Source organism: Rutidosis leptorrhynchoides, chromosome 7, assembly GCF_046630445.1.
Source record: "Rutidosis leptorrhynchoides isolate AG116_Rl617_1_P2 chromosome 7, CSIRO_AGI_Rlap_v1, whole genome shotgun sequence".
NCBI classification, from domain to species: Eukaryota; Viridiplantae; Streptophyta; class Magnoliopsida; order Asterales; family Asteraceae; genus Rutidosis; species Rutidosis leptorrhynchoides.
The window spans coordinates 119,935,324-119,945,040 of record NC_092339.1 but is presented as its reverse complement, the minus strand read 5'-3'; positions in this window follow the sequence as shown (position 1 = coordinate 119,945,040).

The window sequence follows — 9,717 nt, the reverse complement described above, 5'->3', positions numbered from 1 at the left end:
GTTATTCTGAGAAAATTATTTTTATTATGAACATGAAACTATATCCAAAAATTATGGTTAAACTCAAAGTGGAAGTATGTTTTCTAAAATGGTCATCTAGACGTCGTTCTTTCGACTGAAATGACTACCTTTACAAAAAAGACTTGTAACTTATTTTTCCGACTATAAACCTATACTTTTTCTGTTTATATTCATAAAATATAGTTCAATATGAAATCATAGCAATTTGATTCACTCAAAACGGATTTAAAATGAAGAAGTTATGGGTAAAACAAGATTGGATAATTTTTCTCATTTTAGCTACGTGAAAATTGGTAACAAATCTATTCCAACCATAACTTAATCAACTTGTATTGTATATTATGTAATCTTGAGATACCATAGACACGTATACAATGTTTCGACCTATCATGTCGACACATCTATATATATTTCGGAACAACCATAGACACTCTATATGTGAATGTTGGAGTTAGCTATACAGGGTTGAGGTTGATTCCAAAATATATATAGTTTGAGTTGTGATCAATACTGAGATACGTATACACTGGGTCGTGGATTGATTCAAGATAATATTTATCGATTTATTTCTGTACATCTAACTGTGGACAACTAGTTATAGGTTACTAACGAGGACAGCTGACTTAATAAACTTAAAACATCAAAATATATTAAAAGTGTTGTAAATATATTTTGAACATACTTTGATATATATGTATATATTGTTATAGGTTCGTGAATCAACCAGTGGCCAAGTCTTACTTCCTGACGAAGTAAAAATCTGTGAAAGTGAGTTATAGTCCCACTTTTAAAATCTAATATTTTTGGGATGAGAATACATGCAGGTTTTATAAATGATTTACAAAATAGACACAAGTAAGTGAAACTACATTCTATGGTTGAATTATCGAAATCGAATATGCCCCTTTTTATTAAGTCTGGTAATCTAAGAATTAGGGAACAGACACCCTAATTGACGTGAATCCTAAAGATAGATCTATTGGGCCTAACAAACCCCATCCAAAGTACCGGATGCTTTAGTACTTCGAAATTTATATCATATCCGAAGGGTGTCCCGGAATGATGGGGATATTCTTATATATGCATCTTGTTAATGTCGGTTACCAGGTGTTCACCATATGAATGATTTTTATCTCTATGTATGGGATGTGTATTGAAATATGAAATCTTGGGGTCTATTATTATGATTTGATATATATAGGTTAAACCTATAACTCACCAACATTTTTGTTGACGTTTTAAGCATGTTTATTCTCAGGTGATTATTAAGAGCTTCCGCTGTCGCATACTTAAATAAGGACGAGATTTGGAGTCCATGCTTGTATGATATTGTGTAAAAACTGCATTCAAGAAACTTATTTTGTTGTAACATATTTGTATTGTAAACCATTATGTAATGGTCGCGTGTAAACAGGATATTTTAGATTATCATTATTTGATAATCTACGTAAAGCTTTTTAAAACCTTTATCTATGAAATAAAGGTTATGGTTTGTTTTAAAAATGAATGCAGTCTTTGAAAAATGTCTCATATAGAGGTCAAAACCTCGCAACGAAATCAATTAATATGGAACGTTTTTAATCAATAAGAACGGGACATTTCACCACAGGTGCAGTGTTATCATTGATTAAGCTAAGAAGCTTCATTATCTGTTCATTAGTAAGACTTGCAACTAGTGGACTCATCTTTATTGATAACACTATTATTAACATAAGACTTGTTCACATTGTTATTATTATTATTAGATTGATTCCCATTATTTCTTCTACTAAAAGATGTTGGATATCCAATAATTTAAAAGTATCTATCAATTGTGTGACCAAGCTTAGTGCATTTTATACATTTTAATGTCTGATTAGAACTTCTGTTATTATAATTCTTATTATTATTACCATAGAAGTTTCCAGAGTTGTTACCATTCTTGTTAAAAGTATTATTAGCTTGAGTAACAAATGCACTAGCCTAAGTTTTACCAATTTTATCATTAGAGATTCCTTTATGTGACTCTTCTCTTGAAATTATAACATAAGCTTCTTTTAAATCTAAAACAGAATCTCTTAACAGAATATTATATCTTATAGTAGTATATTCATTAAAAACTGCATCAATTTTAAATCCATTAAAAACTGCATCAATTTCATTATCTTTTTATGTTCTTTGTGTGATGTGGCTGCTTCACAATTGCAAGTAGTGGCATCACAAGTACAATTTGGTGAGGACACCATTGTATCATACTGTTTCCACAAGGTATTAAGTTTATGATAATACTCAGAAAGAGTACTATCATTCTGTTTAAGTGTATTGATTTGTTGATGCAAGTTAAAAATTATAGAAGTATCAATCTTATCATATGTCTCTTTAAGTTCATTCCAAACTTTAGTAGCATTAGTTGAAAAAATTTGACCACAATACAAATCTTCAGTAATCGATTCAAGAATCCAGGATAGTACAACAGAGTTGCATCTGTCCCATTGAAAGGCAAGAACCTCATCAGTTTTACTTCTTAATACAGTGCCATTAATAAACCCCATTTTATTCTTTGTGGAAAGAGCCAATTTCATTTACCTACTTCAAATATTATAATTTTCAGTTCCTTTTAATTTGATTGAAGTTATTGGTGTTCCAGTTGTATCATTAGAATAAAGATAAAGTAGATCACTGAAATCCAACTTGTTAATATGTGTAGCAGAAGTACTATCACCCATCTTTTACACAACAATAGACAGATAAATAATTATCAACAAGAAAAGCAACAAATACAACCAATCGACTAATTAATCTGATCTGTGCTTGATCAGGTTTTTACAACTTTCAAGGAACTTGGATCAAGAGTTAGGCACAGTGATTAATCAATCAATCAATTGTTTTTTTTGAAAAGCAATTATGATTATAGTATGAATCAATCAATCAATTGTAAATCAAATAATCAACAACACACAGATAAAAAACAATTAAGCAGTTAAGAAAGCCAAATAGTATGAATAAACGCGAGACTCCCCTTTGAAGAACAAGAGATATCAGAGAAAGGAAGAACCAATCAGCGGAAGACTTCAATTGTCGAGCAGAAAATCGTAACCTTAATTTTGAGAAAATTAAGGTTTCAATCTCTATCAGTACCCACAACACACATGCCGTCAATCGAACCTAAACAAACCACTCTTGACCTTCAAGAAGCCCCAATTAACTACTATGAACACCAGAAACAAAGAAACCCTAAAACTTCAACCGTTCTAGAAACAAGAGCGTACCCGCTCTGATACCATGAAAACTTATGCAAACCAGATCACAATCTTCACTAATTAATCAAATATCACAGAATTACAACCAAGAATCAATCCAGAATCAAATCACAATTCAGAATGCAACACAAACTATCAACTGTATTCTTAAAGATTGAATACAGGAACTAACACCTCACAATCAAAGCCACAAGATGTGGATTGACACTTAAATCACTCAATAAAGAGGAAGAACACCATATCTGAACTGTGAAACCCTAGAGAGAAAAACGAATAAACTAGGTGAAGAAATACACACAAAATATCTGATCTACTACCTAACAAGGAATTAGGAGGTTTTTATAGTGATACATGCATCAGTCCTCAAAATAAACGGGCCATTCAACATTTCGGCTTCTTCACTTGATAATAAGCCCAATACTTCTTTTAAAATAGAAATGCAGCCCACTTATGATCATAAATTAAATAATTTAACATTGCAGCAACATCGTTGACTTCTAAGCTTTAAATCTTGAAAGATCAATCAAGCATCTGCTGCTACCACTTATCCAGAAATAATCCAGAGAAGTGATACCTGCAATTATTCTAGAAAACACCACAAATTAGTAATGTTACATAAAGTTTCAAAATAAGTTTGACTTATGTTATTTTGAACAATCGAACACTACTTTCATCTGCCAGTAATTTGTACTTCAAGCTGGTTTTTTGACCTCAACAAGCCTGGTATGATTTGTACCGCACGATCACACATGAATTACAATTTACAATAAAAAAAACAGAGTCAATGAACTGACCTCATTAACCCTGGTTTTTATGACTACAATAACAAAATAGTGTCAACAAATTAGATAATCGAATTAGAAAACAAAATCAATTAAGTAGAAAATCGAATTACAAAAGGGATCTTTAATTTAACGAACTTGTATCGGGCACCCAAAATATCGACGACCAAGGTTTCGTACAGTCCATGATGTTCTTATGACTGAAGTGCAACCACACAAGCAATCCATTACGCTACTGGGTGTTAATTGAATCGAAGTCGGTGATAAAAACGAATTAGGGTTCTTAATTGTTGAACAAATTTGGGCGAAGAAAATGAGTTTGTAAACCGCATGTGTAATCTCATATAAATGAAATACCAAATATACCCATCACATGGTTAGCACATGACAACACTCAACGAGCTATACATAACGATCGTCAATTTAAGGGACCAACGACGTAATTATCAATACTTGGATGACCAACCAGATTAGAAAAAAAGATAAATGGCTAATGTGAAATTTAGAACAAACCTTAAGAACCAACGAAGTAATTTTGTCAAAGTTATATAACATTTTAAGACTTGTATAGTTTTATGTTTTTACGGTGCTAATGACTTGAAAAAATTTGGTGCAAGTGAATTTGTGAGCCCAAAAGGCATGAAACTGGTATAAGAAGTAAATGCCGAGACGACTAACATAGGTGTTAATACATTTTACATACTAGTCTATATCATATAAGGTAATCGCCTCGTAATTCTCATAAAGGAAAACAAGTGGTAGGATAGTTTTGGTTCTTGAATTTGATTTAGTTTTGTTTGTTATTGTTTTGTTCTGGTTGGTATTTGTTGTATGTTACTTGCTCTTTGGTTTCTTGTCGTTGAGTGAGGTTCAAGTTTCATTAGCTCTTGATCATTTTTGGTTTCAGTAGGCTTAGTTTACTGCCCCCGAGACTCGTTGTCTGTGTTTGTATCACGTTTTTTCCTATTCTCTTTCCCAAAAAATGTTTGTTATATAGTTTTCGTTTTTTTGCCAAAAACAAAAAATCATACGGAGTATATGGATAACCATCTTGTTTACTATAGCGGTCCCATTGAATGCCACGTTTTGGCTTCTTAATTACGATCTTTTCTTTCCAAATAAATAATCGGAACCCTTGACGGTAAACTTTGAGAACAGTCATCAATCATTTGATACTGAGAACGATACATTGATTTTCACATCAATTTTGTGAAATATTTGAAATCAATTTATGTTATAGTAGTTTAAGCTTTGGTGCTTGAGCTTGTAGTAGTCTAAGCTTGGTTGTTTGAGAGGCTTTAGGGCATGTCATATAGCCGTTTGTGCCTCATTGTTTTTTTGTGTTATATTAATATATTCATCGGGTGAAACCCTTTTACCTAAAAAAAAAAAAAAATCTGTTATATTTTCTGAAGAAATGTATTCTTGATTTTTGTTCTTCTGTGTGAACAAAGGTTATTGATTTTGAGGTAATAATTTGTTGCTCATTTTGATTCATGGAAATTTGTGGTCATTACTTGTGTTTCATTTTGTTGTTGTTTGAAGTAGGTTTTGAATGTTGGTTACATTTATGTAAATCTATGTTTGTTTGTTGAAATAGGGTTCTTTTTGTTGTGGTGAAAAAAGGATGCCATTGTTTAATTTTTGCATATAAGATAATGAATTTGGTTCTTGAAGTGTATGGTTAGGTCAGGATTCAAATCTTTGATAGAAATTCAACCAACGTATTTGTTGAAAGCCGTTTTCACTATCCAGTATTTTCGTTTGCATGAAATAAAATTGTTTAATTGCATAAAAAATGACAAAATTTGTGAAATTTAGCATGACGGTGCCTATTTGGCCTTTGCCACAAATTTCGAGAAGGATGTAATCACTAACAACCTGCAAGAAATTGAAGACTGGCTACATGCAGACAGTACAAGAGCATACTGAGAAAACTCAAAAATCTCAATAAGGAGTCTAGAAATGCAACCTTTAAGATGTTAGTTTTTTTTTTTTTTTTTTTTTTTTAAATAACGAAAACTCATATAAAATAGAATACGTCTCGAGAAAAACGTCTCCATCCAAACAAGAGATACAATAGAAAACCTGACGAGGCTCGTACCTAGAAAGTGGTGTACAAATTAACGAGAAAACGAGATTTTCTCCATTTTCATAATTCCGGTGAGTATTCTCCATTTTCATCATAAACCGACGATTTAGGTTTACAACTCCGGCGGTAACGAATAGATGTATAACGAATAGATGTGTGACAAACCAATATTCATTCAATAAAAAGAAATTTTATGTGAGTTGGGTTGGACCTTTAAATTGGTTATAGAGTAACGAATATGTGACAAACAAATATTCGTTCAAACAAATATGATTCTTCTTTTCTATATGAGTCCTTAGATTTTTCTAGTGAGTTAGACATTAATGATACCGCAACCCGCAGGCGCACCGCAAATGTATGCGGACAATCACTATTGTGCGTATGCGTGTTCTTGTGTGCGGTATGCGGCGTGCGAATGCCTTTGTTCCCGGTACGGCGGTTGCTTAGCTGTCAAGTAAATATCTTTTCCATAATTATATCCGTGATTCGGGGGAGTCAGTTATGGATGAGATTATCATGATCTGGGACGGTTCTAGAATTAGGGTTTGCCTATAAATACAAACCCTGATCATCGTTTACCGGACACAGCACAGCACAGCACAGCACAGCACATTACGTAACCATCGCATACGATACACATTACGTAAAACAGCATCATTCAGCATCTTTTCAAGGTTAACAGGTTAGTCTTTTGTAAGCTAGTACCTACGACCTTATTTGGGGCCTTCCGATCAGCGACCGCTATCGAAGGTGGACTTAATCACTTGGCCACCCCGCCGACATCATCATGTCGGCCAGGGTTATTCACGGTAGCCGGACCGGAGAGCCACGTTCTAAGATCCTTAAACCCCTCTTTACGTATTGAGCAGGCATATTAAACCCCTCGGTTAAAATATGCATGATCAAGTGGTGCTTTCATTGAGAGTCGAATTAATTCAAGACTGTTTAATTGCTTTTTCTTTTAAGGTTTTGAATTGTATGACTCGTTATTTACAAAATTTTTGAATTTTTTCTTTAACAGTATCATGACTTCCGAGGAATCATCGGAACATACCCAAACAGATGTTCAGAACGCACCGTCTGGTAGTCAACATACACCGGTTATGACTACGGAGGCCGCTACTCAGGCGGGATACACGATATACCCTCCACCTATATCCGGCGAACCCTTTCAGAGGTACAAGCTGATATATTCAGACGGGGTCACACCGCCAAGAGCAAACTCACCAGTCACAACCACGCGGCTGGACTTTTCGTCAGTGGATCCAAGGGTCATCTTTGCAGGCACTGGCGGTGGACCAACGGGGCCGCATGTGGTTTGCTGCGGCCAGGTACCTATTTACAGTACCACTGTTTCAATACCTCTGCATACGCAGAGCATTTAGCAGAATTCGTCATTTACACCGTTGCAACCTTGGCAACCACCGCGCCCAGTTTCACAATTTTTAACTCCTGCGGATGCGCAGGCGTTACTTAATAGTTGGGGATTTGGGGTCATCCCAGATGCGAACTCTCATTGGGCGCCGATAACAGCGCAGCAGCAAAGCACAGCGCATACAGTTGGGCTTTTAAGTGTGTATCCTCAAGTTTCGCAGATATCTGCGCCACAGGTTTCGCTTCCTTTACAGCCACCTGTGTACTCTGCGTCTTCAAGTTATCCCTCTTTTCCAACGCAGCAGCCTTGGTTATATCCGCAGACGCGGGTGTTCAATCTGCTAGTAAGTCTACGAAGGTTGTAGTGGGAAAATTCGGTAGTGTAATGAATAATTTGGTCGGTAACGACAAGTTTATTTACATGTTGTCTCATTCAAGTAGCAGACTAGCAGGGATGCATCTTTTTCAGATACATGCCTTTCATTTAATTAGTGGCCATGGACCTCCAACCTACCATGCATTTGCCCCAATTAGATATTTTACGCTACTGAAATAAGGGCCTGTTTACTTTTTTTTTTTTACATTAAGTTCTGTATGGGTATAGATGGTAGTATGGATATAGATAGCAGTATGGATATGATCAGTGAAAAATTATTGTTGTTTACTTTTTAGACTGAATAAACGGACTGAATGATAAAAATGACTATTTTACCCCTAAACAATATATTTTTAATTTAAATAATCCGTATACTATCTTTTATTATATGTATAATTATAATTATAATAATAATAATTATTATTATTATTGTTATAAGTTAATATAATTTGTATTGTAATAATTATAATTATAATTGCAAATAAATTGTAATTGTTGTAATAAATAATTACTATCGATACGGAATCCACCATCTGTGCATTTCACCATCCACCATGTGTACATCTCTAGATACTTCCACACTTCTTCTTTAAAACCTAATTCATATTCATGTACAGCTTATAGCATCTCCCTAATAACAAGCAATAATTTCCAGTTTGTTAAAATACTTATGATCTCATGCTATCGCTACCTAATTACTCTTTTCTCATCCATTTTTTATGAAGTAAACATGAAAAAAATTGACCCGATTTCGCAACCAACCTTAAAACCAAATCAACCATTTTTATAACACCCACCACAACTTTCAATTCTATATTAGTGTTTAATCTTCATCATCATATATAACTTCAACCTTAGAGAAGAGGCGACTACCAGAGGAGAAAGTGACGGCACCGGAGGAACAAGTGACGGCGACCAGAGGGTTGTTTGAAGATGATAAATTTTGATTGTTGTTATTTTTAGTTTATTAGTTGAGGGTTTTTTGTTTTTTGGGGCTGTGAAGATGAAATCATGAAATGGGTAAAGATGGAAATCAAATGGCCATACGGGGACAACAGCCCTTTTCTGCATTAATCATAAAGCTTCCTATATAGATGGCTCAAAAAATGTAGTCAAAAGTAAACAAGGTAGGGTGGTGACCGAATAATCCCTTCAGAACAATAATTCCAATTAAGCTAAAAATAAAGAGGCCCTAAATGCTTGTTTCACACTCTTTGGTCAATGTTTCCCCTTCAAAGGACGATTTTGTGGTTTGGACACTGCTCCCAATGATCTTTTTGTTGGAGTATGGTACCAATACAAAGTGAGCGGAAGCATTTTTAAAACTTTATAAAATCATACTCTTCCACGGATCATTGTACAAAACTTTAGTAAACAAAACAAATTAATGAAACCGAACAAGAAGAGGTTAGATTACAACTTTTGTAGCATTCTGAAGATCGAATTTGAAAACCCAAAGAAGAGTTCCTCTAAACGGTAGGCACCCAAAGTTCCAACCTTGCTTCGATCTATACCTTCTACTTAACGGATCTTTTCTTCTTTCTTATTTCCACCAAAACCGAACCCAATTATATATTTCAAGTATTTTGGTTACTTGAAAATGAGAAAGAGAAAAAATAGCATTTTTGTATGTGTGTTTTGTATCTTTTACATCACCTTTCCAATACCAAGACTTGGTATTATATATTACATAATTGATACAATAATACATCTAGTACAAATATAATAAATAAAGATTTGGAAAGATTTGCAAAATCAAATCTTTATATAAAATAAGATTTACAAAATCAAATCAAATCTTATATCTTATATAAAATATGATTTGCAAAATCT